At 46.8% G+C, this 26,424-nt stretch overlaps 1 protein-coding gene across 4 annotated transcripts in view; it reads right to left on the reverse strand.

Annotated features, from left to right (window-relative positions):
• Positions 1 to 26,424, reverse strand: part of HTT (huntingtin) — a 2,905,635-nt gene that overhangs the window by 1,449,879 nt on the left and 1,429,332 nt on the right. The window lies entirely within an intron of this gene.

The following is a 26,424-nucleotide window of genomic DNA, read 5'->3' on the forward strand; positions in this document are numbered from 1 at the left end:
AAGGCATCAATTTATTTTTAAATTGGAAAAGCAACCATATCAATCACCGGTAATGAGATGTCTTAGTAAACATTCAAAAGTAGGAATTAAGGAGAACACAATGTCTGCAACTGCTGAGCATTAAGCTCTGGTTAAAAAACAGACTTGCTTCAACATATACAGACTTTCTTTTAAAACATCCCAGACCCGAAGGTTTGGTGGTTGCTGCCACTTTTGGAACAAAGACTAGTGCCTACCCATTCTAACCCCCAGACGGGGATGACAATAGGTGTGATGCACTAGCAAAGAAGGTTTTGCTCATGGTAATACTGTTTGAAGGCTTTAAATGTATCTTGTGCCTTAACTTAATTTTCTATTCTTCCAACAGGAAACAAAATGTCTGTTTTTGTACACATTTACCAGTGACCGGCCCTTTGAGGGCCCATCATTTTTTATTGTTTAAATGTTTTTTTACTTATTATGACAGAACACACAATTAACATACAAACAGCAACATAGATATACCGCGACACGCTCCCCTCCTACCAAGATCGGTCATGGTACCTTCTGACCTTGTCGTACCCCCAGGCGTGCCAAACTATTGTGGTCGGTTGGAAGAAGGAGTCTGACTCTTTAAGGAGATTCTAATTCCCTTTTATTCAAATTATAAGAAAGAGACCTATCTTTCCCCATTTCTAGAGTTCCCTACCTATCTAAAGGAACTAAAAGGTACCCTCATGTGTCGTCAGGTAGTCCCAAAGAAAGAAAAGTCCTCTGTCCGAATCTCAAACTACCCGACGCTACCACTAAGGTAACTAACTTAAACAAGTCCAGGAAATTGGCTTAATTCCCAAGGTTTGCCAATATCTTCTGAACATCTCTATTCCTTAAACTGCTTGTCTAGCACGTTCTTCTTTAATAGTCTCTCTTCATCTCTTGGATTTACTCTTGTAGCTTTTCTACAACAGTCTTTGGTTTTGTACTCTCTTTAGTGATGTATCTGGGACAACTTTCCTCGTGATACTTGCTCACATTCTTGTTGGAGGTTTAGACCACCGATATTCTGTTGATCCAGTCTCTCTCAGCTTGGCTGTGATTTCTTCCCACTTATTATTTCCCCTCTCCTAGGTTCTATCTTACTAACTATTTTGTTCCCTTGATAGTCTGTCCTCCTTTATTACAAAATTGTATGCCATAGTTTCTCCCCTTTTAACCTTGGTATGACTTCTTTGTTCCGAGTCTTCATAGATACCCACACAGAGTTATTCAATTTCCTCTTCATCAGCTTTACACAGTTCCAATTCCACAGGTTTATTTTAAGTAACTCGTCGTGAGTACTGGGAGGAGTATCTCTTCTCGTATACAGTTGCCCCGGCAGTGTCCCGCTTCTCCTGTTTTCCTCGTTACGTCTTTATATGTTGGGGAACGTTGTGGGCCATGGCACTCGCTTGGGTGATATTCGTTGATACAGCCTTTCTCATTCCTTGGTTTCGTCGCACTCCTGTTCTCAGCTTCCCTTCTGTCGTATACAGAGGATGATGCTGGGAAGTTGTTCACCTTCCCAGTTGCCTTCTAGTTCTTTGTTTTCATGCGTCCCCCCTTCTTGGCTTCCCTATGTCTTATACAGGCTTTAACGTTAGCCAGCTGTTTGTGCTCCTACTTTCCTTCTCAGATGGTCTTGTGAGTTGCATCTGTCGTCCTGCCCATCACAATATGGATGTGGTGTCGACAACACCTGACACAGGACTCTGCTTTCCTGTTTGACAACGGCTCCTCCGTTGTTGGGTATGCTGGGCCTCCAGCGTCTTACTCTGGCATTCTCCATCTCTTTGAAAGTCCCAGGTGCCACCGTTTGTCTCAGATCCGTCTCTCCAAGGTGTGCTTACATCACGGGGCTTACCTGGCATGGGATACTCTATGCTCCCCCGTGTTCCTCCACTCGTCCAAGTTAAGTATGCGTCTTCCTTTAAAGAGACATTCTCCTTTCTTTCTCTGGGCTGGTTGGTTCCAGCAATACCTTCAGCCATAAAGGAAGATGTTACATTAGTCTTTGTAGCAGAAAGTCCCATCTATTCTACTATGCTGTGTGGGTTAGGGAGTTCCTCACAGGAATCGGAGGCCTTTCCCCCTAAGGGTGAGTCTCTCCCAATGAGGACCCACTTACCCAGACACCTAGGCAAGATCTTGCAGAACGGGCTCACCTCCCTAGCCTCAATGGGGGAGGCTCACCCCTGGGGAGAAGGGACGAATACCTTTGATTTGTCACACTATACATAATCACTCGTTAACAGGTTCCCCAGTGCATAAAACAGGCGTGAGGCAAACACCCAGCACATGTCCATGTTAGGAAAGATTTCTCTTTACTGCACCTTTCCTTCCATTTCTATGGACCCCCAAATTGTTTACTTTTATTTTTGTATCTGACCTGTTCTTTTTACAGTGCACACTGGCCTTTGCTTATCTGTTATGGGGAAACTGAATTGTCCTTCAGGCAGCCAGAACTGGAAAATATTGTTTTGCTTAGTCTAATTATTTTGCTACTACTTTTAGTAGCTCATCATCACTTGTGGTAACTTATCACTGTACCATGCATCTTACTATACAGTACAATGGGGTACACTTTTTGTTTTGCACTAGACTAACATTCAGAGGATTTTTAGTTACTCTAGGTGTGCTAAATGGACAAGCAGGTGGCAGCAGTGACTTTTTACAATCTTTTGGTGCATTTCGTTTTAGCCTTAAAACGTTTACCGTATTTGGCTTCCAACTGTGGCTAGTGGTCAAGAATGGCCATGCCACACGGTTTTTCACTTGTTGTTTGGCCATCTTGTCTTTTAGCCTTCATTCTGGCTTGTGAGGCCAGGAAAATCCTTATATGGACTTCCAGTACCCCAGGAAAGCAGAGGTTGTTGCCTGGCTACTGGAGGGATATGTGTGTTTGCTGCCAGGAAGGGGACTGGGACTGTCTGGTCCCAATCCACAAGCTGTCAGTGTGTCTGAGTGATATCCATGAGTTTTGCTGCCAGTGGTCCGTGTAGGTGGGGCAGATCTATCATTGGGTAGTGGGAGCTGCTGCTCTTAGCTGTTTTTTAGGATAAGAAGAGGACCCCCTGCACGCACTCTGAAGAGATCCCGGAAGAAAGTGAAGGAGCCAAGACTCCTGTCCAGCTGTAAGACGTGCGAGAAGACTGTGGACCAGTCAGAAGGCAGCTTGAAGACCAACTTTTGCTACTGCCCTGGTAGAGCCCTGTCCTGTGGAAGATCTCCAGCAGTACTGCGAAGGAGCTGCGACCCTTGGAGTGGAGGGAACATCCATCTTGATATCAGCTCGGAGTCCTTCGGAAGTGCCCCAGGATCGCCCTGTGGCTGACCAGCTCTGAGTTTGGGCTACCGTGCTGTAGACGCTGCCATTCTGTGTTAAGGCCTGGAACTTGGGGGATCTTTCACTTGTGCAACAAGACTTGCCTCTGCAAATGTCTTGGTCCTAGCATCAATGGGACCTGAAATAGGAGGGACAGTATGACCGTGGCAAGTGAATCCCTTTGCGTCGCCGTGCATAGGTGGACATTGTCTGAAATTGCTTACCTGCATCCATTCCTGTCCTGAGAGAGGCCCTGCATCAAGTTCTGCTGCATTCTTCAACTGGTGACCTTGCACCAGCATTAGACACCGGCCGGAGAGCAGCTCGAACCTGCAACCAAATACGCCGAAAGTCAGGAACACATTTGTAAGCTAGATTAACTCATCCCGACAACTGGAACTTTTCACTGGACCCCAGAGACCCTACCTTCATTTTTTCCAGCTTCACAAAACTGTATGAAACTTTGCTGAAATTTTGGGCTCAAAGCCCCATATATCTTAGGGATGCACATCTGAAGTTAGGATTGAATCTCTGTGGACGAGTAGTGCTAATACTAATCTGTAACTTCCTTTTCAGGGGTTCGATATGTATTTTGCCCTACTGATTTTCAGTATTGCGAGAGAATATTACCTGTTAGTAGTCATTTTTCACTGTTATATAAATACTTCTTTACTGATGGCCATATATCTGTTTGTCTAAGTGTTTTCCTTGACTATTTCACTGTGTATGCTCATTGTGGACCCCTTAAAAGCTCCCCACCTCTTGAGACTTAGCCTAGACCACTCGCCTTGCAACCTTGAACTGGTTTGGCTACAGCTACCAGAATTGCCCCCGTCACAATACTAGGTTGGCCTTCAATACACCTGTCCGCCAGGCCAGAGTACAGAAAAGCAGTAGTAACAGTTCACATATGCCCAACCTTCCATCATAGGGCCTCAAATTACAGGCTATATAACAGTAGGTCAGAGGATGCAGTATATCTCTTCTGCTTTGTACGTCCAACTGAGGGGCATCTAAGTTCACAAAGGCTTATCATCCAGGGAGGATGAGAGTTTTTTCAGGCGTAATACCCGTTAGGGAGATTTATAATTTGTATGCTTCATCCCCTCTCCTAATGAGACCCCGAGCACTTTGCTGGACTACTGGACCCTTTTCTTTCAATCCTGAATGAGTGGAGCCTTTTTCCACTCATTCATTCTTGTGGGCTCTGTCTTTTGGAACTCTATTCATTGTATTCTACCTATGATATGGAGTCTGTCTGCTCCATAGCTCTTAATGGCATCAGTATTTTACTACTGCAGCATACAGCTCCTTATGGGCAGTGTTGTTGGGGCCCCTTACGGTCATCCTTTAAGATTATTTTTTAATGTCCCCAAGTAACTACTGTTCTTAGGGATAGAGAGATACTTAGGGCCTCATCGCGAGTTGGGGGTAGCTCTTAAATCAGAGCGTTGGACTGCAGGAAGCGAAGACGATTGACCGGGCGATCCGTGCCCTTCGTTGGTGCTGCAGAAAAGACACCAAAATCGCAGACTGAACCCAGAAGTTGCTAGGGTTGCGTTTTGGGACGTAAACCATCTCTAGAACCTTGAAGCAACCTCATGTTACCCCAACTAACCATTTTCCTCCCTTTCAGTGACTTTACTATATGTTTGCAGAGTAAATGCATTACCGTATAAACCGTTGAAAACCGCTTGAGTGCGCAATAACCGATAATACGATAACATTGTCTTTTCCCTTTCTAACGTTGTTACAAATGTAACCGTGAACAAACAAATGTGAAAGTGCCCTTTGAAGTGTATCAAGTATTCCTTAGTGTTACAGCATAAACGCCTGAAGTATTTAAAGTGATTCTGGTGTAAATATAATAAATATATACCTTTTATATAACTTTATAACGTGTAAGTGCTTCTTTGCTGTGTCTAACTAGATTCAGTGTACTCACCTACAGCTCACATCTTCCTCTTAATATGAGCCTGACTGCTCTGCCACTCTACCAAGGTCCTGAGTTAGTAAAGATCGATACTAAGAGTTGGGGATCTATAAACCACTGGGATAGCTCACTAAAGTATTGCTACCAGTAGGACTTTAGGAACACTCCCCTAACAATACCCAGTCCATGCCCACATTCCTTTGCTCCTCTTCTGTCACTTGATGTTGTAGCACTGAATGTTTGGGTGCCACACATGTTTTCACATCCCTTATCAATGGCCCCTTCTGACCCATGAGATGGCCAATACCCTTGTCAGCCAACAGTAGAAGGAACACAAATACTTTTCATTAGCTACTTCCTTCGTCCTCCCCCCTGCAGTAAACTATACAGGCACTTCAGGGACACAGCTGAAACCACCCTTCACCATTGTGCTCACTATCTCTACCACCCTTTGCCAGTAAGTAGGTTATAACCGGACAGTCGCACACCATATGACAAAAATCATCATTTTCCTGTTGATGCATAGGGCACTGATGAAAGATCTCATGATTGATTAGGTGCATTATGTTCGGAGGCATGTAAACCCTATGTATTATTTTGAAGCTAATCAGCAAGAACCTTGCGTTGAGTGATACCGTCTTAACCTCAGTGCAAATCTTAAGCCATTCCCGTTGTTCAGTGGTTCACCAATATCAATCTCCCACTGTCAATCTCCCACTGATCTTTAACTTTAACCTGTGGTAACGCTATACTGTCTTGCAAACTCTGGTGCAGGCGATTAACTTCATGTCCTGACACCCCCATATTTAATATTGTAGGCAGTAGCTGTTTAGTTGGAGGTTCCCCCAGTATCTTTTCCCACTTGGATGTCAGTATTGTTACCAGTCTAGCATAATTCAGGGATTGCCATTGCAACATTCCATATTTTCCACACCAATCAGTAAAGGACAGAAGACGACCACCTTCATACCGTTCATTTATTTACTTAAATCTCTGCCCTGGGCACCTTACCTCCCCCATATCCTGAACTACAGTGGCTACCTACGTGTATGCCCTCAGAGAGATACCAGTGCTACATGTTGTGCCCATCGGTCCCCAAAGCAGTTCCAGCTCTTCCCTATAAGGGGTATGTTTTTTAGCTTCCCATCTACGCCATTCTGTAACTGACTCTACCCAATAACAAATTGTAATTGTGCAGCCAGAAAATATAGGTTGTTATCAGGGAGCGTGAGTCCCCCATCCCGATATTTCCTGCGTAACATGGTAAGCGCAACCAGTCTCCTGCTTCTGTCCATAGAAGTTTGTTGTTCATAAGTTTTAAAAAAGGGCAGCTTTATCATATATGGAATGTTTACGAACATGTACAGGAGCCCTGAAAGAATCAACATCTTGCAGAGTGCCAATCTGCCCATCAGAGAACTGACAGCGTCTTGGATTCCAGTCAACATTCTGCCTGTATTGTATTGAAACGTTTCCTCCATTGTATGGTGAATCTGTATGCCTAAATAATTAAGATTCCAATTCCCAACTAAGCCCTACATCCGATAGTTCATCCCTTGGTTTCCCTCAAGTATAGTTAAGGGAAAGACTACTAATGAGAGCGCAGGCACTGGTAAGTTTAACAGAATGTTCTTTATTGCTTAGAACATTACAGCAGCCCCAGACCTCCGCAGCCAGGGCTCAACCACGTCCCACTTCTACAACAAACATTCTATCTCTGCCCACAGCCGATGACATGCATGGTGCTCTATTATGCAACACCTGCACTGTACAATTCTTAGATCATGCATCACTGGAGTGCACCTTAACTATAAACACTTTCCTTAACTATATACAATTCAGGCTCTCTCTGATGACTAGGCACATTTTTTTCTTACCTAATTAATAATATTCTTGATCAGATTTGTTTATTCCACAGCGGTATTGATTGCAGAGATGTCATAACCACTGATCCTCTGCCAGAACATAAATGGTCCACCTTTCCTATCCTCTGTACTCAAGATGTTGAGGGGGCGATTAGTTGTCTTAAATCTGCCTCGCCTTCGGACGCAATTGCCCTTAGAATTGTAAAGGAAATCACACCACTTATCTCTTACTAGATCACGGAAGCTGTTAACGACTCCTGCCGTTCTGGTTCTATTCCCTCTGAACTCAAACACTCTATAGCTGTCCCTGGCTTGAAAAAGCCATTACTCAGGACCTGCCAATTTCCATCCCATTTCACTCCTGCCGTTGTCTATGAAGCTGCTTGGGTACCTAGTCTCTCCCCCTCCTTACCTCCTTTCTTGAACACTCCTCTTTTCTAGATAAATTACAATCGGGCTTTCGTCTTGGTCGAGGCACTGAGTGTGTGCTAGTTATCTGTGCATGATGATCTGTCCCTGTTGGCCAACAGGGGTGGGAGGGGGTGCCCTGATTTTGTTACACCTGTCAGCGGCGCTCGACATGGTTGACCATTGCGTGTTGCTCAACCGCCTCTCCTTCCCTAGTTCGCCACCTTTTTGGTGGACCATAAACAAACACAAGCCCTCTCCTCCTCCTCTTTTTTTTTCTCTGCTGCTACCTCTTTGGTTTGTGGGGTCCCTCAGGGATCTACATTGTCCCTAGCACTATATTCAGCCTCTTGTCTTGCTCATCCCCACCCACGGCTATAGGTGCTACTCCTATGCTGATGATACTCAAATCATTGTCCGGCTTGATTCCACCCAGCCGGGCGCAGCATCTCAGTTTAGGAGTTGCCTGCTAGCGGTGGGAGGATGGATGGGCGACAATTGGCTGAAACTCAACGGGGACAAGACGGAGGTCTACCCCCCGTATGGCCCCAACGCTGCTTCTTCTCCCTCAGCTCCAGTTGGGTACTCAACATTCTGGCCTACGGAGCTGGGTCCTTGCCCCACTCCTGTGCTCTAGCTAAAGAATATGGGTTTAAAATTCTCTGCCTCACTGTCCACCTTTGCCCAGGTCGTTGCCATCTGTAAGGCTGGGTATTTCCAACTCAGAGTCTTGCGCAAAGTGCTACCTTTTCTCCCAGTCCAGCTTAGGCCTCTTGTGGTGGCGCCCTCCCTGGTCCTTAGTCACCTTGACTATTGTAATTCTCTTTTCCTTGCACAGCCCCTTTACCTATTCCACCGCCTGCAGCTCCTTCAGAACCACGCTGCTCGGATCTGCACAGGCACTCCCTATAGATCTCATGTTTCACCGGTCCTTCGTCTGCTCCACTGGCTCCATGTTTTACAGCAAGCGCAGTTTAAGTCTCTCACCATTGTCCACTGAGCTTTCTATGGCATAGGAGCGGAATATTTGCAAGAAAAATTCAGACCATTATCTACCACCTCGTGTGCTTCGCTCTAAAGCCTGCCGTCTTTCGGTTCCCTGCTACCACTATGAGCGGGTAGGTGGCCGATCTTTTTCAATGGCGTCTTCCAAACTTTGGAACTCTATTGCCCCTACACTACGCACCACAAGCAATCAATTGGCGTTCCGGCGCGCACTGAAAACGTATTTGCTCTAATTGCTATACCACCCACCTTTCAACCCCGTTACATCCCCTTCTAGCATCAAGATGCTACAGCGATTGTGCACTTTATAAGTTTGTTTAGCATAACATAATCTCAACTATATACATGTATGCAACACCTCCTTCCCTTTACCAGATATTTGATATCTTCTTTTTTTCATTATACAATCAACATCTGTGTTTTAAATCAACAATCTTAACTAGAGTCTATACCTCTCACAATAGCCACTATCTCTTTTCCCCCATCTCTCTCCATTACTCAGTAACACAGTATTACCAAGATCCTTCACATGGCAATGAAAACTGCATAAAGCCTTTACCCACTCTTCTTCCTTTGCTCACCTTAACCAGAATACCCTCTCTCAAAACACACTCATTCACAAAGTTCTTCTCATGATACCTTTCCTTCTAGCTCCTTTGCACGTTCCACATCCTTTTGCGTAGTACACCCACTGGTACATCCTCATGAGCTCTAACAAATGTCTTTATCCACCCTGGATGCAACCTAGAAGGTGGTACCCTCTTCCACAAAGCCTCAAACAGAGAAACTCCTGTCACCCGGTGTGGCGCATTTCTATATTGTACCATCCGTTCCATTACCGCACGCTCCCAATCACCTCCTCTCGCTCCAGCAATTCTGATTACTTCCATCAACGTCCTGTTAAATCTCTCTACTCTGGAATTCCCTTTGGGATTATAGAGGGCTGTTGTGGAATGACCAATTCCATTATCTTCCAAAAACACCTCCATCTCCTTTCCCAAGAAATTGAGGGCCATTATATGACACCATCTTCCTGGGAAACCTCTCTCTCCAGAATACGGACTCAGAAAAATGTACGATCCTGTGGGAACTAATGTCCCTCACAATGCACACCTATGGCCACTTTGACAATAGGTCTACTAGCGCAACCATACACGCACTATGGGATCCCCTATTAGATATTGGATCCAAAATATGCATGGCCACCACATTCCAGACTGAACTGGGAGTAAAGCCACACATTCCTTTAAAAATGACTCAAGATCGTGGTCCATTCCCGGCCACTATAAATCTTGAAGAAACAACAGACCTTTTGTCTTACTGATTCCAAAATGCCCCTCATGAGCAATCTTAAGCACTGTACTCCTCATGCCTTCCGGCACAACCATTCTCTCCCCCTGGTCCAGAATTCCTGTCTCAACTTTCAATTCCTGTCTCACCTTCAACACCTCATCACCATCATCCATGGGCCATCCTTCCTTAAACGCATTTAACCATCACCTTGTAAATCGAATCTTTCGCACATTCTTCCCTCCAATCACTTTCTTTGGCCACTTTACAGTTGACAAAAACCTCAGCTTTCTCCTTGCATCTCATCGCCATTCTTCTCTATGGGATTATGGGACAATGCATCTGCAATGACATTTAAATCCCCTTTCACATGCCTCACTTCCATGTTGAGGCCCTGCAAAGAGTCAATCCAACTGATGGAACTCCATCCAACCCCTTCCTGGTGAAAATGCCAACCAATGGTTTGTGGTCCGTCACAACCACAAACTTCATTCCCCAACCAACTGGCAGAACTTACCCTATACCCCACACACAGGCCAATGCTTCCCTCTCAACAACAGAGTAACGCCTCTCGACCTCCTTTAGAACACACGAAGCAAAAGCCACTGTATGCAATACATCACCTTTTTTATGCATTAGAACACATCCAAGATCATTTTCACTCGCATTAGTATACAACAATACTTCCCATGTAGCCTCAAATCGATTCAAGATAGGAGCATTCACCAAACAATTCCTTATGTCGTCAAATTCACTTGCACCCCTCGCACCACTCGAATCTTACACCTTTCTTCACCAGCAGCCTCATGTACTTTTGTCCTCTCACCCACATTTTTTATGAACATCCCATAGACTACAGCTAATATAAATAAGAGGACAATTATTTCTTATCCTTTGGTGCGCTCATCTTTTTAATTTGGCTTCACACCTTCTGCTGACAATTCATGGCCCAAATGCTGCACTTCTTCCAACGTGAAACTGCATTTATCAATAGATATAGTTAAACCTGCTTCCACTACTTTTTTCAACATTTCTATCAGCCGCATGTCATGCTCATCCACATTCTTGCCTCATACCAATATGTCATCCTGGTAACAACAAATGCTTGCTAGACCTTTGAGTAACATATTCACAACTCTTTGAAATACACTGGAGGCAGACACCAACCCAAAGGGCATTCTGTTACAGCGATACAGACCAAATGGTGTTATGAATATAATAAGATCCATGGAGTCAGCATGCAGCTTAACCTGGTGATAGGCTGCTTTCAAGACAAGTGCTGAAAAAATCATGGCACCTCCCACTTTCACCAGCAGATCATCTATTTTAGGAAGGGGAAATAGCTTTGGCTTCACATTTTTGTTAAGCCCTCTAAGGTCAATGTATTCTCAGGCTCCCATTCGGTTTGTGTACGGCCACGATAGGACTTATCCATTCAGGTGCATCAGTCTCCTCTATAATTCCTTCACTCAACATGCGTTTCAATTCATTCTCCACATCCTCTCTCAAGGCAAGAGGTATGGTTGGAGCTCCCGACCTTACAGGTATAGTCCTGGCTTCAACCTAATTAAATGGGCGAACCCCTTTAGGAATCCCATCTTTTCCGCAAAAACCTCAGGATACATCTTCACCACATCTGTTTCCTTTATCTGAACTCAATCCACCCTTCCTGGAACATTGCGTATGACCACCACCTGAGAAGGATGATCAAGGTCAAGTCACAAACCAAGATCCGGTTGGGCATCCCAAGAGAACAAGTTGCCTCCTTTGGTGGTCACCCTTACCATGCCCTGTGCACAACTGTCACCATATCTGAAATGTGCCCAGAAATCTCCCACCATGTTAATGGGCACATCCCCATATGCATGCACCGACACACTTGCTTGCTGCAAAACACAAGAGTTAAAACTTCTTCCAATGTTCCATGTTCACCAGGGTGTAGTCTGCTCCACTGTCAATTAGAAGCCTCACGAGCACTGCATTCACCATTATCTCTGCATGAGATTTAACCCCTTTGGGTGCTGCATCAACAGCATTCACTACACATGCCTCATCTTCTCTGCTGCTTCCGTCTAGCTGGTAAAAAGTAATTCCTTTCTGGACCATTTTGTGGCTTCCAGGCTTGTTCGAGTGTTTGCAGCAGCTCGACACATGCCCTTTTCTCCCACAGTCCCTGCATATTACAGGGTGAGCAAAGAACTGCTTATCACTGGCGATGTGATCTGGGATCCCACATCTGTAGCACCTTTTGAAGAATGCCTTCCCTTTGACATCCGTTCTCTTCTTGCTCACCATTTTGCTTTCATCCTTGTATCCTTGCTGTTTATGTACTTTAACTTGCTCAACAGCGTTTGCACTGGTGGGTGTGGTTTTCGCAACCTCTGAATCCATAGCCCCAATGCACCTTTTAGTTTGTTCCACCATCTTCGCAACTTCAATGGCTCTCTCCAGTGAAAAGTCCACACCACTGGCTCCCTCTCTCTACAGAGCTTCCCTAATCTTATGATCAGCACATTTTACCATGAGCTGGTCTCTAATGTGCTCATCTCTGTAATGACTATAGTCGCACTTGATAGCTAGACCACGAAGAACAGTGGCAAATTCTTCAAATGATTCTCCAACCTTTTGATCCCTTATGGCAAAGAGATATCTCGCTAAGAATTTGGTTTCCTTGATGATTAAGTGCTTGTCCAATTTCAATAGACTGCTCAAAAATAGTCAGTCCTTCTGCTTCCTGACTCTGCAGCTCTGGCAACTTCTTGAATATTGCTTGGCCCTCTTGGCCTAGACAGTGATATAAGAGTCTTTACGATCCTCAGCAAAAGTCCTTCCAAACACTCCATGTAAATACCTCATGAACCCTTCCTTCCAGTCTCCCCATTTGATGATGGACTCTCCTATGTGGTTCAAGAATAGGGCAGGTCCTGGAATATCCATTGCGCTGATAAAATTGCCCGAGCATAATACACTATTGTATTAGAAGCATGCGCACATATGAGCAAGCGACAGTAGGATTCCCTGGGTTCTAAAATACTGTCAGGCCTGGTCTTATCTGGTGAACTCTCCCGTGACCCCTCCTCACCTCTTTCCTCAGAAGAGTTGGTCTGGGTCTCAGATGTCTCTCTTCTCCGGGACTTCCTCTCACAGGTAATGACAGGCTCCACCAGAGGCCACCTTGGCAGGAGATGAATTCCTGACCAAAGGGAACCCCAGGGAGCCAGCCTTCAATGCAGGGAAAAAGCTTCTTAGCACCAGAAAACACTGCTACAATATGGTCCAGACGATAAGGCGAAGGACAGCCCACTTGGTGCACAAATAGGTTAAAGTTCGTAGTTTGAAGAACGAGTCCAATGAAACATACAGGTGGAACTAGGCAGCTGAAGGCTGAATAGCAATTCAGCAGGAAAAGGCAGACAGCAAATGAGAATGGACGGTAAGGGTTGACTGAGCGTAGCGGTTAACAGGAGAAATGGTCTGAAAGGAGAAAAGCGAGGAAAGGAAACGCCAGAGCGGCTGAAGAGGGTGCAGGAGCACTGGGAAGGCAAGAACAGTCACGGACGGTAAGGGGAACCTTCCGTTTAGGAAAGCTGCGGAGAACGAGAAGGTAAGCGGACGAGCCGGTGAAAACAAAGAGTGTACCTTGCTAAGCGGGTACCAGCCGAGGAGGTCTCGGGTTAAAGAAAGTCAGTGAGGCAAAAGTAGAAGTACCGCTGTAAATGGAGACAGAGGTAGGCTGAATAAGGACACAGGGAGGCAGGACGAAAACCAGGGAAAAAACAATCTTCCCAAAACTAAGGGAAGGAGCGAAACAGCGAGAGAAGCTGCAGCGGGGTACCAGGAAGTACGATACAACGCACTGAGCCGGGACGATGGCGCGTTGTTACAGCAACACCGCAATGCGGCGGCCATGTTGGTAGAGGACTAGACCGCGTCCAGTCCTTTCCTGATGACTATCAACAGAACGTGGCTTTAGAACAAGAACCACAATGCAGTCTCCATCTGTACCACAACCGCTAAGGCTACTGCATGACAAATAAAGAAAGGTCCATTCCTCTGTGCCTGAGACCACAATGGTGTCTTAATTGCACTCTCAGTCACTGGCTTCTCAGGGTTCACTGCATTACTATGCTGCCTGACCTTTTAATGTTTATGTTGCTCGTTTGCCTGCATCCGGGTCGCCAGTCCGCCTGACCTTAAAATAGCCGCTACAACATCTCGTGAGACTTCGCTCGCATTGAGGGAATATCAGATCAGACACTGCTCCGTGTCTTTTCCGTCTTATGGTTCCTTCCCTCGATCCATGCACAAGGCACCAGTAGCTTTTGGGGCCCACTGATCTGGCTGCTTTGTTGTGTGATGCCGCTTTTGCCTCCCCACAGAGTTTGTACTCGCAGCTCCTCAGTCCCTCACGACAGTTTCTGTGGTCCCGGGTGTCACAATGAATGGTGTCCCTCCCCGCTCCGTGTCTCTAAGGAGCTCTGTGAGTTTGAGCATGGTTCAACGCTGTTGATGACAGGCTGGGGCTGTTGCACTTTGGATCCTCGTACCAGTATTGAGAGAGCAGGGACTGGTAAGTTTAACAGAATGTCCTTTGTGGCTTAGAACGTTGCAGCAGCACCAGACCTCTACAGCCAGGGCTCAACCCCCTCCCACTTCTAAAACAAACATTCAATCTCTGCCCACAGCTGATGTATGGTGCTCTATTATTGAACACCTAGACTGTACAATTCTTAGATCATCACTGGAGTGCCCCTTAAATATGTACACTTTCATCAACTATATACATGCATGCAACAACTACCAATTTTATTCTTGGATTTCAGCAGGTGGCGATGGGAGCTGCAGAGGACTCAGCTATATCCGCCAGCTGCTGGCCACGCCCCCACCGACCCATCGTTTGAGTTGGTGCGCTGCCAGCAGAAATGTCAAGGTCACATTTGTAACTACAGTTGCTAGTACTTTTATAAAAAGTAAAAAAAGTGCATCCTCAGCCGTTTCTGTACTTTGAAAAGTCCACTGACAGTGAACCATTTCCCCTAATTCTACTCTTTGGTCTGTAAAGGTACTTCCTTAATGCCCTAATGGAAATGTTAGTACTATTTTAACATGAATTGCCTATATGTACATTTCTAACAGATTGATAACATAAATAAATGCAATTTTCGTTTCAGTAACATAACTCAAACATTTGTAGTCTAAAGGATAGTAGCCAATCTTTCAAAGAGGAAATAAAATGATGCCTAGAGGAGTACATTGGGGAATGGTACAACTTGCTGATCTTTTCTACTCAGCCTGGGGTGTAAGGCATACCAGGAAGAAATCCAGATCGTGTCCTACCAGAGAGGGGGGCCATAGCAGTTGGGAGGGTCCTCACTCCTGTACCATTCCCATGTGCCAACTTGTATATGTGCAGTACCAAATTGCACGTAGCCATGCCTACAAGCAAGGGGAAGGATAGAGGAGTAGATTGTGGAGGTTTTGGTTATTGAGTGGAAGTGGTCCTGCATTGAAAGTGGCCATGAAAGAGTGGCAAGTGTGTTTAGGTGAGAAATGCAAGGAGTGAATGTGAAGTGATTGTGCGAGCGAAAAGTGGGATGGTGTATTGTGTAGGAGGAAGTAGTAGTAGTAGTGTGCGGCAGAGAGCAGTAGTGTGGAATGGGAGTAGTAGTGCGGAGGAGGGATCAGTAGCATGGAGGAGGGAGAAGTATATCAGGGAGAAATAATTAACATTGAAGGGAAGGGGCGAGGATTACAAAGGGCGAGAAATATCGGAACAACTGAGGAGGAAGACAAAGGGAGTAGGAAGAGTGAAGGCGGGTGGAGAGGAGGCAGAACATCAGGAAGCGAGAGTCATATATAGGCGTGCTAGAAAGGAGTACGAATCAGGCAGAACATCTGGAAGGCATAATCCAATACCCTTTTTAAACACTAACCACTGGGTAGTGTGGGGACAGACAAAGTCATTGAGGGAGTTTAGACAGCGTTCTGCCTTTAGGTCTTCACTTCTAGCATCAGTAAGCAATAGACAGTAGGGTATCATCTGCGATATATACTAACCCAGGGAGTAGGGATGTCTGGGTTAAGGAGGATTAAACGAGAGAGAGAGAGAAATAGAAAGAGAGAAAAGAGAGGGATAACTACAGCCCTAGCACCTATACGCTCATCCTAATGCATCTAACAGTAGGTTATTGTCCAAGGTTTCAAAAACCTTAGAGGGCGCACGTAGCTCTCCCATAAAAAAATAAATCTATGAATATGACTGTACAAATATTTTAAATAAAGGGCTGACTAAGAAACTGGTGCTGCAGTTTCAACCACCCTTGAGGGACCAATTATGAAGAAAAGAAATGTCTGCATCTGCTTTGCATTAATATCTGGTTAAAAAGCAACCGAACAGCTTCAACAGACGCAGACTTTCTTTTCTAACGCCCCAGCCCAGAAAGTGTGGCAGTAGCTGCCACTTCAAAAAGAAAGGCAAATGCCTATTTATCCTTACTCCCAGACAGAGAGGACAATAGGTACGATGCACAAGGAAAGCATATTTTTTGCATCTGGTAATAAGGCTTTGAAGGATATAGATGTGTCTCAACTAAATGTAAACACCCTCAGTGGGCTGTGACATGGGAAGTAGCAGAGCACATCCCTGAATGTTAAACGGTAAGGCAACGGCATGCCAAACTCTTCAGACAGGGCTTCACGCCATACATTTTGTGGGTAAAGCCATGGCCACACGTTATTTGTCAATGAGATTTTCTTGGTTCAGAATGTCTGGGTTTGGGCCAGTTGTCCAAGCAAACCTATTAGATATGCCCTTTGATGGCACTTACTTATTTGTACCAAAGGCCGGTGACAGCATGACAAAACTACAGGCTTCAAATGCTTCTGGAAAATCCTTAGATGCAGCAATGCATCAGCAGCCAGCTCGACCCACTACACAAAATTAGAGAAGAAAGACTTTTTACAACTTCAGCTTTTTTGCCAGCACTGTAAAGGTCCAACCCTCGCTAAGCAGGGGAAAATACATGTTCAAGAACAACAAGAGGTAGAAGGGGCACATTTCATCTTCTAAGACAACTGTATACTCTATGCAACCAGAAATAGCCACCACCCCAAAACTACTGTGAGAAGTTCTTGCACTCCTCTCTGGTGGGAGGAAAAGTTGCCGTACACTCTGACACTCCGAAGAAAGGATGTACATTAATTTGGATGCACGGGTGCGCCAAGTTGTGTGCCAGTGCTACTGCCTTCAAATTTTGCAGCACCCTCAGTTACTCCAGCAGGAGATTCCTTCCCTACTGGAGAAAAGCTCCACAAAGACAGGGTCTTCTGCAGAAAGGGACCAGGGATGATATTACCACTGCTTCCAGGTACTGAAAAGGATGGGGACTGCAATCCAGCTTCACGAGGAAAGAAATTCAAGATGGTGATACTTTACAGATCCTCTAGGCATTCGAGCTCCAGGATTGGTTGGTGCCATTCGACATCCGGGATACTTACTTTCCAGTCACCAATTCATCCCAAGCACAGGAAGTACCAGAGGTCTGCGATTAGCAGTATACAATATCAGCTTGGTTTCTACATTTTCGGGCTAACCAACACCCCAAAAGTTTTAACCAAGACGCTGCCGGCGGTGATGGCGTGTCTAATGCCATATGTCTAAGGAGCGGCAAAAGGAGAATGTTGCTAGACCAAGCCTAGCGATTTAGCTGTGAACTTAGGAGTGATTACACTGCTCAAGGGATTCATCGGCCTTAGCTGCAAACAAATTGACACTATCAAAAGGCACGCCCAGTAATTTAGATTGTACATTATGGGCAAACTGCGACTGTTTCAAATGAGAAAAAAATTCCACATAGCACATTCCATTCCCCATGAATCAACCAACACAGCCTGTTCCATCAAGAATCTGTGAGGAGACCTGTGCAGAATGTCCATAAGCTAGAAATGAACTAGAGGCGTGTATCGCGCCCGAGGCTAAAGGCTGCCACCACTCTTCTCAATGGGGAGCGCTTTTGGGGACCTCTGCTGTATTTCAAAATCAGGAGAAGAGTTGCATCCACTGCCTTTGTGTAGATCTGCTGCCAAATCCAAAATATTGTGTTTCAAAGCCAAGAATTCTGATTAAGGAGTTTGGTCCTGCACCAAAAAGGGGTTTCATGCCATGGGGGATGAGGGACACGTCGCCATCAAAGATGGTCCGCAAGGACCAAAAAAACTGGACTCTAGATTACATAACTGCTAAGTGGTTGTCTCTGTGGGTGATGGATAGAAAGCAGGGATAGTCAGATCACGGTGCAGACCATTACACAGGTTCACTGAAGGTGAAGCAGAATCGCCCCAACTGTCCCATGCAGTATGTTTGGCCAGTCGGCCTGCTGTGCAATCTGCTCCTTGGTATGACAGTTCAACGTCGTCTCTCTCCCGGTCAGGATGTTCTTCAACCTCTAGCTATGCTGGATGTTGAAGTCCTATGGGACAAGAAAGATACTGGCATTGTGTAAAGCAGGCATGGGGAGGTGGGGGGGGGGGAGTGGTACTCATTTCAAACATACAGGCACATATAGTAGAGACAGGGACTGGGGCCCTCCCACACCAAGTCTCTTGCGCAAGACTGACTCTGGTGAAAACCGTGGTGGGCCTCCCACCCCAGGCTGAGAAAGGAAAACTAGAACAATCTAAACTGGAAGCAGTACATGCATGGAGGCTCAGAAAAGAAAAGCTCATCAGGGTTCTGGCAACAGCACTTCCATGACTTATGGGAACTTGAAGGCTAAAAGCTTGAGACCCTTCACCATCCACCCAAAGGTAAATCGGTAGAAAGAGTGACCTGTAAGAAGATTGTGTAATATATCAACTATGTGACAAGGACAAGAACCCTAATTGAGGGTGCGGAAAAGCAGGAGCAATTCACATTACTAGCTGTTCCTGGCGTAAAATACACAGCTCTAGCATATCGGAAAGGTCAATATCGGTCACTAATTCATAGGGTCACTTCTGTCCCCCTTCTTAAAAATCGGAATTGCCACACTCACTTAGAGGAAGGGGTCGTAGGTCCCTGTGACTCATTAATGGTCATTGAAAAGGCTAAAATATGAAAAGGCTAAATGTGTACAAAACTATCTTCTTTTGAATTTTAAAGGCATATTTCTATCAGATGGAATGAGAGGTATGTGTGGTATAAGAAAAGTATCTAAGTTCTATCCATCGATTACACGGGCCTCTATGATGGGTCTTTGTAGATGTATAATTGTCAACCTCGTTCCACTGCGGAGTCCCTGTAATGGCATAAGATTGCGTAGTAGCATAATAACAGCACTTCCTTTCAGTTTTAGCTCATGAGGAGGCATTCACCCTACAGCGTTTCGCTCTTTAGAGACCGACACGTTGAGCCAGTAATTAACTGTTCATTCACACTGGAATCACCCGTGCCCTGTGTGAAGAGAAGTGGGGATGGAAACTGGGTTGGTATGTACGCAAATGTTTATTCGGGATTTGGACTACCAAATAAATGACACTAGGATTGCCCCAGGATACAGGACTCATTCCTTATGTGTTGTTTTGACATGTGAGCCCCCATGGTGCTAGATTTAGCGTGATTTAGCACGAACCCTGAGGCCTGGCCAAATTCTTTGATTTCACCCATTAGGGCTTTAAGGGACGAGCTGACATGTTTGAAGAGAGAAACTCGTCGGCAGTGTATAGCGAGATTTGATATAGAGGGATGTCGATAGTTGGCTAACACCCACCTCTTAAAATTAAGACCTACTCCATAGTGTGTGAGAACCTTCCTAATGTAGTTCCAGTTCATTAAATCAAATGCTTTGTGCGCATCAATGGAAAGCGTTCCCAGTTACGTATTCGTTATGGAGGCAATTTCAGATTCAGGGCCTATCTAATGTTGTCATGAGTGGTCCGGCAACTTATGAACCCGGTCTGATCCGGATCCATCAACAAACTTGGGCTTGAATTTTCAAGAAAATTTTTTCATTGTTATTCATGATTGTTATAGTCCTATAAGCACGTGCTACAATCTGTGTGGACTTTCCCTGGCTTGGGGAGGACTGTAGTAGGAGTGGGAGTGGGAGTAAAACAACCCGTGAGCTGAAAAGGGTTAAATAGTGCCGTCATGTGGGGAGCCAAAATATGTGAATACGTTTTGTAAAATGAGGCTGTAAAGCCATTAGGTCCCGGGGCAGTGTGCTTCAGAGATTTTATGTCTGCTTCCACCTCTGACGGGGCTACTGGGGCTTTGAGGGATTCCCAACATTATGTCACAGTGATAACCCAGGACTGTGTTCAGTTTTTCTTTTGTGAATTGCAATCTGGGTCTTTCAAAACCTGAATATTATTCAGCAAATTAACGCTTTCAGCTTATAAACCAGCAAGCAATTTGCTTTGTTTCCGTGGCTGTAACGGAACCGTTTGGATTTAAACAAAGCTTGCACAGACTTATTAGCCAAATGTAATTCTAGTTGGGATTTGGCCCTCTTTAGTTCCTTTCCAAATCTTACCAGAAGTGTGGCCTTGTGCTTTCCCTCCAGGTCCCGATCCTATCCTTCAATTGGGATTGATGTAGATTATTGCCCTGGTGAATGCTGCCTTGCGCGCCATCATTTACCCCTTATTACTGCCTTCATTGCATCCCACACTGTGGCGATGGAGCAGTCAGAGGTAGCATTTTCAGTGAAGTAGTTGGTAAGGGCTGTGGAGATCTCCTGGGGGATAGATGCATCTTTTAGGATGGCATCATGTAATTTCCAGGCTTGCTTAGATGGGTCAGGGAAATCAATCACTCTAATATGGGCAATCACTGAGGCGAGGCTAGATATAATGTGTGGTGAGATATAATCCTCACTTAGACATGGGAATAGTGGGCTCGACATGAGAAGCACGTCTATTCTCGAGAGACCCCTGTGGAGTAAAAGATAAAATCGTGAACCACTTCATTGAATAATCGCCAGGCAGCGACAACCCCAAGTTCCCTGAGGAATCTGGCTAATTCAATAGCATTTCTGTAGTCTGCTCTAGTTGGAAGAAGGGTTTAATCCACTGTTGGATCCGGCGTTAAGTCAAAGCCCCTGCAAATCAAAGTCTGGCATTCACTAAAGGAAACTATGCTGGGGGTGATCGATTTTAGGAATCAGTCTTGCTTATTCTTGGGACCATACATCGAAATGAAGGAATATTGCTGACCAAACCTGCATCCCTTGACTAGAAGGAGAAATTACTTACCGTAATGTTCTATCTTTCTATGGATTCTTCTCCCGCAGATTCCTCATCTGACAGATATCCTCATCCAGCTCTGCTGCTCGGAAAATTATTTGACAGGGGGCATAGTGGACATTGACTCAAACGTCGATCTTTGATCCATCTTGCTCGGGGCATAGATTCACATGCTCATGAATATTGATTACACAGCAGTACATATACACAAACACCAGAGGTGGCAAGGCTCAACAGAAGCAACAAACAGTCACCTCTGGAACAGACTAACCTCAAACAAATGGGTTGCGTAGCACCAATTGGCTGACTCAGGACTCATCCCTGGAATCCCTGTCGACGTAGTACAACCTCGTGAAGGAGTGCGTGGACCTCTACGTAGCAGCCCTACAGATGTCGAGCAGGGGCACACCAGAGAGAAACAATGTCATTGCTGCAATGGCTCTGGTGGAGTGGGTTCTCAGCCGGCCTGGCAGCAGCCTGCTAGCCAGTCGACAGTGCATGATGCAGCCGGAGACTCACCTGGAGATGGAAGCCTTTGATAAGGCTTTTATGTGATTTCCAAGTTTAAAGTTGATTAACAACTGAGAAGTCTTCCGAAAATACTTTGTACGTGCCACGTAGAACTTCAGGGCACGAGCAACGTCCAGCAAATAGAAGGCCCACTGCACCGGCTATGAGGGATTCGGGAAGACGACAGGTAAGACCAAAGGTTCGTTGAGGTGGCATTCTGATGGTGTGTGTATGCTTCACAACACTTGAAGGGTGGAAAGATAAGTAAGGCTGCTTGCAAGACAGAGACTGGATCGCCCTGACTCGCGTGGACGAGGTGATAGCCACGAGAAGGCCGTCTTCCACTAGAGAAACCTGAGAGGGACTTGATGCATAGGCTCAAAAGGAACTCCCATGAGCTTAGCTAGTACTACATAGAGCTCCCAAGCCAGGGCAGGAGCCTTCACTGGCAGAAAAGTATGAAGAGCCACTTGAGGAACTCCTTGACGAGTCTATGAGACCACAGGGAAGGTCTACTCGGAGACCAGGTGTACCGGGATATGGCAGCAAGATGCACCTTGGTGGATATGTGAGCCAAACCCACCTTGGCTAAGAAAAGCAGTATGGTAGAAGTTGTGGGGCTGTGGCACGCAGGGGGGGTAATCTTCTGAGCCCAGCACCACACAGAGAAGCGCTTCCATTTATGGCCGTAGCACTTGGATGTTGATGAGGCTCTGGCCAGGATGTCCTTTCATTCCGCAGGTAAAGCATAACCTTCAAATCTTAGGGCTGCAGGAGCCATGTCCTAAGATTCAGTAACTCCAGGTCGTGCAGCAGAATCGCCCCTATCTCTCTGGAGAGAAGGTACGAGAACAGTGGCAGCCTGATGGATGGGGCCACTGACAGATGCAGCCAGTCCAGGTACCAGATCTGTTGGTGCCACGCTGGGGCGACGAGTTTATCCTGCATTGGTACAGTCCAAGTGTGTTGATCACACGTGGTAGGAGTGGAAACAGAGGAAAAGTGTACAGGAACCGTCCCTCCCACAGGAACTAAAACGTGCACCCCCCCATGCTTCTCGGCTGAGGGAACCTGCTGGCGAACTTCTGGCACTTGGGCATTCACCGCTGTCGTACAGAGATCAATCTGGGGTTGACCCCATTTGTCAAAAAGAAGGTACATCTGGCCCGGGCGAAGTTCCCACTTGCGGCAAAAATGCAGCTCCCTGCTGAGCGAGTCTGCGATGGTGTTCTTGATGCCCGCCAGGTGAAAAGGGACAAGGAACATGTCCTCATGAATGGCCCAGCAGCACAGATCCTGGGCCTCCTTGAAGAGTGCCGGCGAGCGGGGTCCCTCCTTGCTTCCGGATGTAGAACACAGTGGTGGTGCTGTCTGTGAACAGCCTCACCACCCTGCCCTTCAACGACAGCAGAAACGACTTGAGGGCCCAGAATACGGCCCAGAGTTCCAGGTCGTTTATGTGGAGGCCCTTTTCTTCTGGTTGCCAGAGACTTCTGGTGTGCAACTGTCCAGTGTGGGCTCCCGAGCCTTTTAGAGAGGCGACCATGGTGACTGTGTCCTGGTAAGGCAGAACTTAAAATGGAGTCCATCGGATGAGATGCTGCCCTCCAACCCACCACTATCGCCCGACGGTACTCCTTGTTGAGGGAGATCTTGTCCGCAATGGTCCCCGATACTTGCATCCACCTAGCATCCAGGAACTCAGCAGCAACTTGATGGTCCGCACTGTTGCCATCTGTGCCGAAACCAAGCGATGTACTTTTCCCTTGTATGGCCGCCACCCTGTCCTCCGAGGGGGACGCCAAACAAGTTACTGTGTAGAGCCGGGCACCCATAAACAGCACGTTCTGAGCTGGCATCAAGCAGGACTTTGGATAGTTTATGGAGAACCCCAACTCCATCAGCAGACATACAGTACTCGATGTGTGCTTGCTCGCCTGAATTGTGTGAGAGTGGGTTTGCACAAGGCAATCGTCCAGGTAAGGGTATACGTGGATGCCCTGTAGAAAATGCGCTGCTGCCGGGACCAAGTACTTTGTGAAGACCCTCGGGGCAGAGCCTTGAACTGGTAGTGCGAACCCTGAACCACGAATCGTAGGACTTTGCAGTGTTTCTTGTGAATGGGGATGTGGAAGTAGGCGTCCTCCAGATCCAACTACATCAGAAAATCACCTTCCTCCAACTGTCCGAGCACGTGTTGTAACGTGACCATCCTGAACTTTTGGGACTAAGTACTTGTTAAGACAACCCAAATCCAGGATTGTCCGCCAACCCCCTGTTTTCTTTCGAATCAGAAAGTATCTGGAAAATACTACGGAGCCCCGGAGGTGCTGGGGACGGGTATATCACCCCCTTCTGTAACATGGCACACACCTCTCGCATAAGCTGTGGACCGTGTTCTTGTTGTGGCACCGGTGGAATACACGGACACCTGCGTTGGGACTCCAAGCTGTGCCCCTGTCTGAGAGCGTCCAGCACCCATCTATCGGGGGTGACCTTGTTCCATGTGCTGACGAACTATGCCAGCCGGCCCCTTACTCGGGTGCATAAGTGGGGGCCCGAGGTTACAGCCAGTTCAGGCCTCATTGGGGGTTAAGAGCCCTGCAGGCGGTGCAAACACTGTCCTCTGCTGCCTCGAGAGCGACCTATGTATGCTTCGAGTGCATGAGCAGGAAGGCTGTAATATATCCCTTGGAACATCTGTTAGGCTTTCTTCTGGACGAAAGAAAGGATGACCGGCGAGGTTGTCTCAGGGTTCCCAGGGAGCGTGCCGTCTCTGTGTTGCTCCTTATGGCTTGTAAAGATTAGTCGACAGCCTTGCCGAGGAGGTTTTTACTGTTGAAATGCATATCTAGAACTTTAGCGGATGTTTGTTGCCTTCAACCACGCTTGTCGACGAAGGGACACGCTGTTCTCTATCTAGCGGAAGCCTGTGTCTGCGATGTCCACCGCCACTGTATTGGCGTGGTCTGAGGCCACTTACCCTTCCTGAAACAGTTACAGTGCCTCAACTTTATTGTCCCCAGGCAGGAAGTCCAGAATAGGTCCCAGCTTGTACGATAGCTCCCGGTCATATTGAACAAAAATGGCTAGGGCATTAGAAGCCTTGATGGTAGAGGTTGCTGTGTAGATTATTCTCCTGCCCATTGGTCCTGCTTCTTCCCCTCCTGATCCGGAGGTACCAAGGCTGCCGACCATAGATACACCAAGCGCTTTCTGGTTGCGGCCGAGACCACTGAGTCAGGCAAAGGCTGAGATCTTAAGCACCTGGGAGCTAAATCTGGTACTCAGTACTTTTTCTCCAATCTGTTGCATTTGGGTGGGGCTGTACTCGGGTTTTTCATTAGCGCAAGGCCCTCCTCTCAGATATCATCCAGGAAAGGAACAGACATGATGGTCTTTCTTCTGGACTCTGCATATTGTTTCAAGATCGGTCCCAATTGTTTTGGTTACAGAACAATCATAATTGACAAGATTGCCAAGGAGTTGGTGGTGCCATCACAAATCAGGAAAAGCTGCAGGCAGGGGGTGTTGTTGCACAGCAGCGGAATGCGGCTGTGAGATCAATCGGCTGCGCCGGGGCCGTATACACCCCGATGATAAACTCCTGCTGGGAAGGTGCAAAAAGAGAGCTGCTATATGTGAGTTTCCTGTGTCCGTGGAAAATCCTGAGAGTGGTGACTGGTGCAGAGGGCTCTGGACCACTGCACGCCATCTTTGTCTGCGGCCCAAGATCCCCACGATCCACAGGCTTGATCGCCTTTACCTCCGGAGAGGACTAGACGGAAACACAGAGGTCCACGTGGAGGCCTACTGATGCCCCAGTGAGCTGGAGCAGTGACCAAAAAGAACAGGGAGGGCAAGAAGCCTCGCTGCAGCATGTGTGCTAGCGGCTCAACCCGGCAAGGTACGGAAGGGAGAAATTGGAGGGTGCTGGTGCGGCTGGCGGCATCCATGACCGGCCACAGCTTCAACATTTGCCGTACTTATTACCCAGCTGCAGAAAGAGCATCTCAGAATGGGAAGAGAAACACTGGCCATGCATTCCTGCCACATGGACTAAGCGTACCTGGTCCACAGCATGCATCACCCCAACGAGGAGACCCACTGAGCACGGGTGCTCCTCTCACGCAGGTTTGCGGGCCACGCTGCTACTTGCACCACCAGGAGTCACCTGGTGCTGCTGACTTCTCCTCCCCTCCCCCTTATCCTCAAAACTGTGTTGCAGTGATCGAAAGGCATCCTTGCGAAAGGCGGCCAGGGCGCTCAGGGAAAGGTGAGAGCATTGGCTCTAGCCCAGGGACAGAGCCGCTGGCCTGAGCGGGGTGTCCAGCTCCGCGGTGCACTAACTCCAGTAAGGAGCTTTCAATACCCTGGGCTCACTGTTGCCGGTGCACTAAGTTCTTAATGGAGACCCCCTCCTTCCCTGCTCTGCCCTCATAGAAAATAGTGAAGGATAAGGCCAAAAAGGCTGGCGCGCAGAGCAGAATGGACAGATTCATGGTGTGCAGTGTGACGTGGCTCAGATCCGAGGCTCCTGTGGGCACGGAGGGTCCCATTGGCACAAAGGATCTCCCCCGTATCCCTGCAAGATGTGATGGGAACCGTTACCGATTCTAGGACCTCGATAGAGGTGAAGATTGATGGCGTTTCCTCAGAAGTTTCCCTCCTTGCTGCGCCAAGATCTACGCAACTTGTCCTCCAAAGTGGGAGAAACTGAAAAACGCATCTCAGAGTCACAGGATGCCATCAAGTCAATGGGGTGACAGCTGTCACAGGTCACACAACGATTGCGGATGCTGGAGAAAAGGGCCAAGGACAGTGAGGGCTGCTCCCAGCATAACCATCTT

The sequence above is a fragment of the Ambystoma mexicanum genome, chromosome 6q (assembly GCF_040938575.1).
Source record: "Ambystoma mexicanum isolate Mex_15411 chromosome 6q, UKY_AmexF1_1, whole genome shotgun sequence".
NCBI lineage: Eukaryota > Metazoa > Chordata > Amphibia > Caudata > Ambystomatidae > Ambystoma > Ambystoma mexicanum.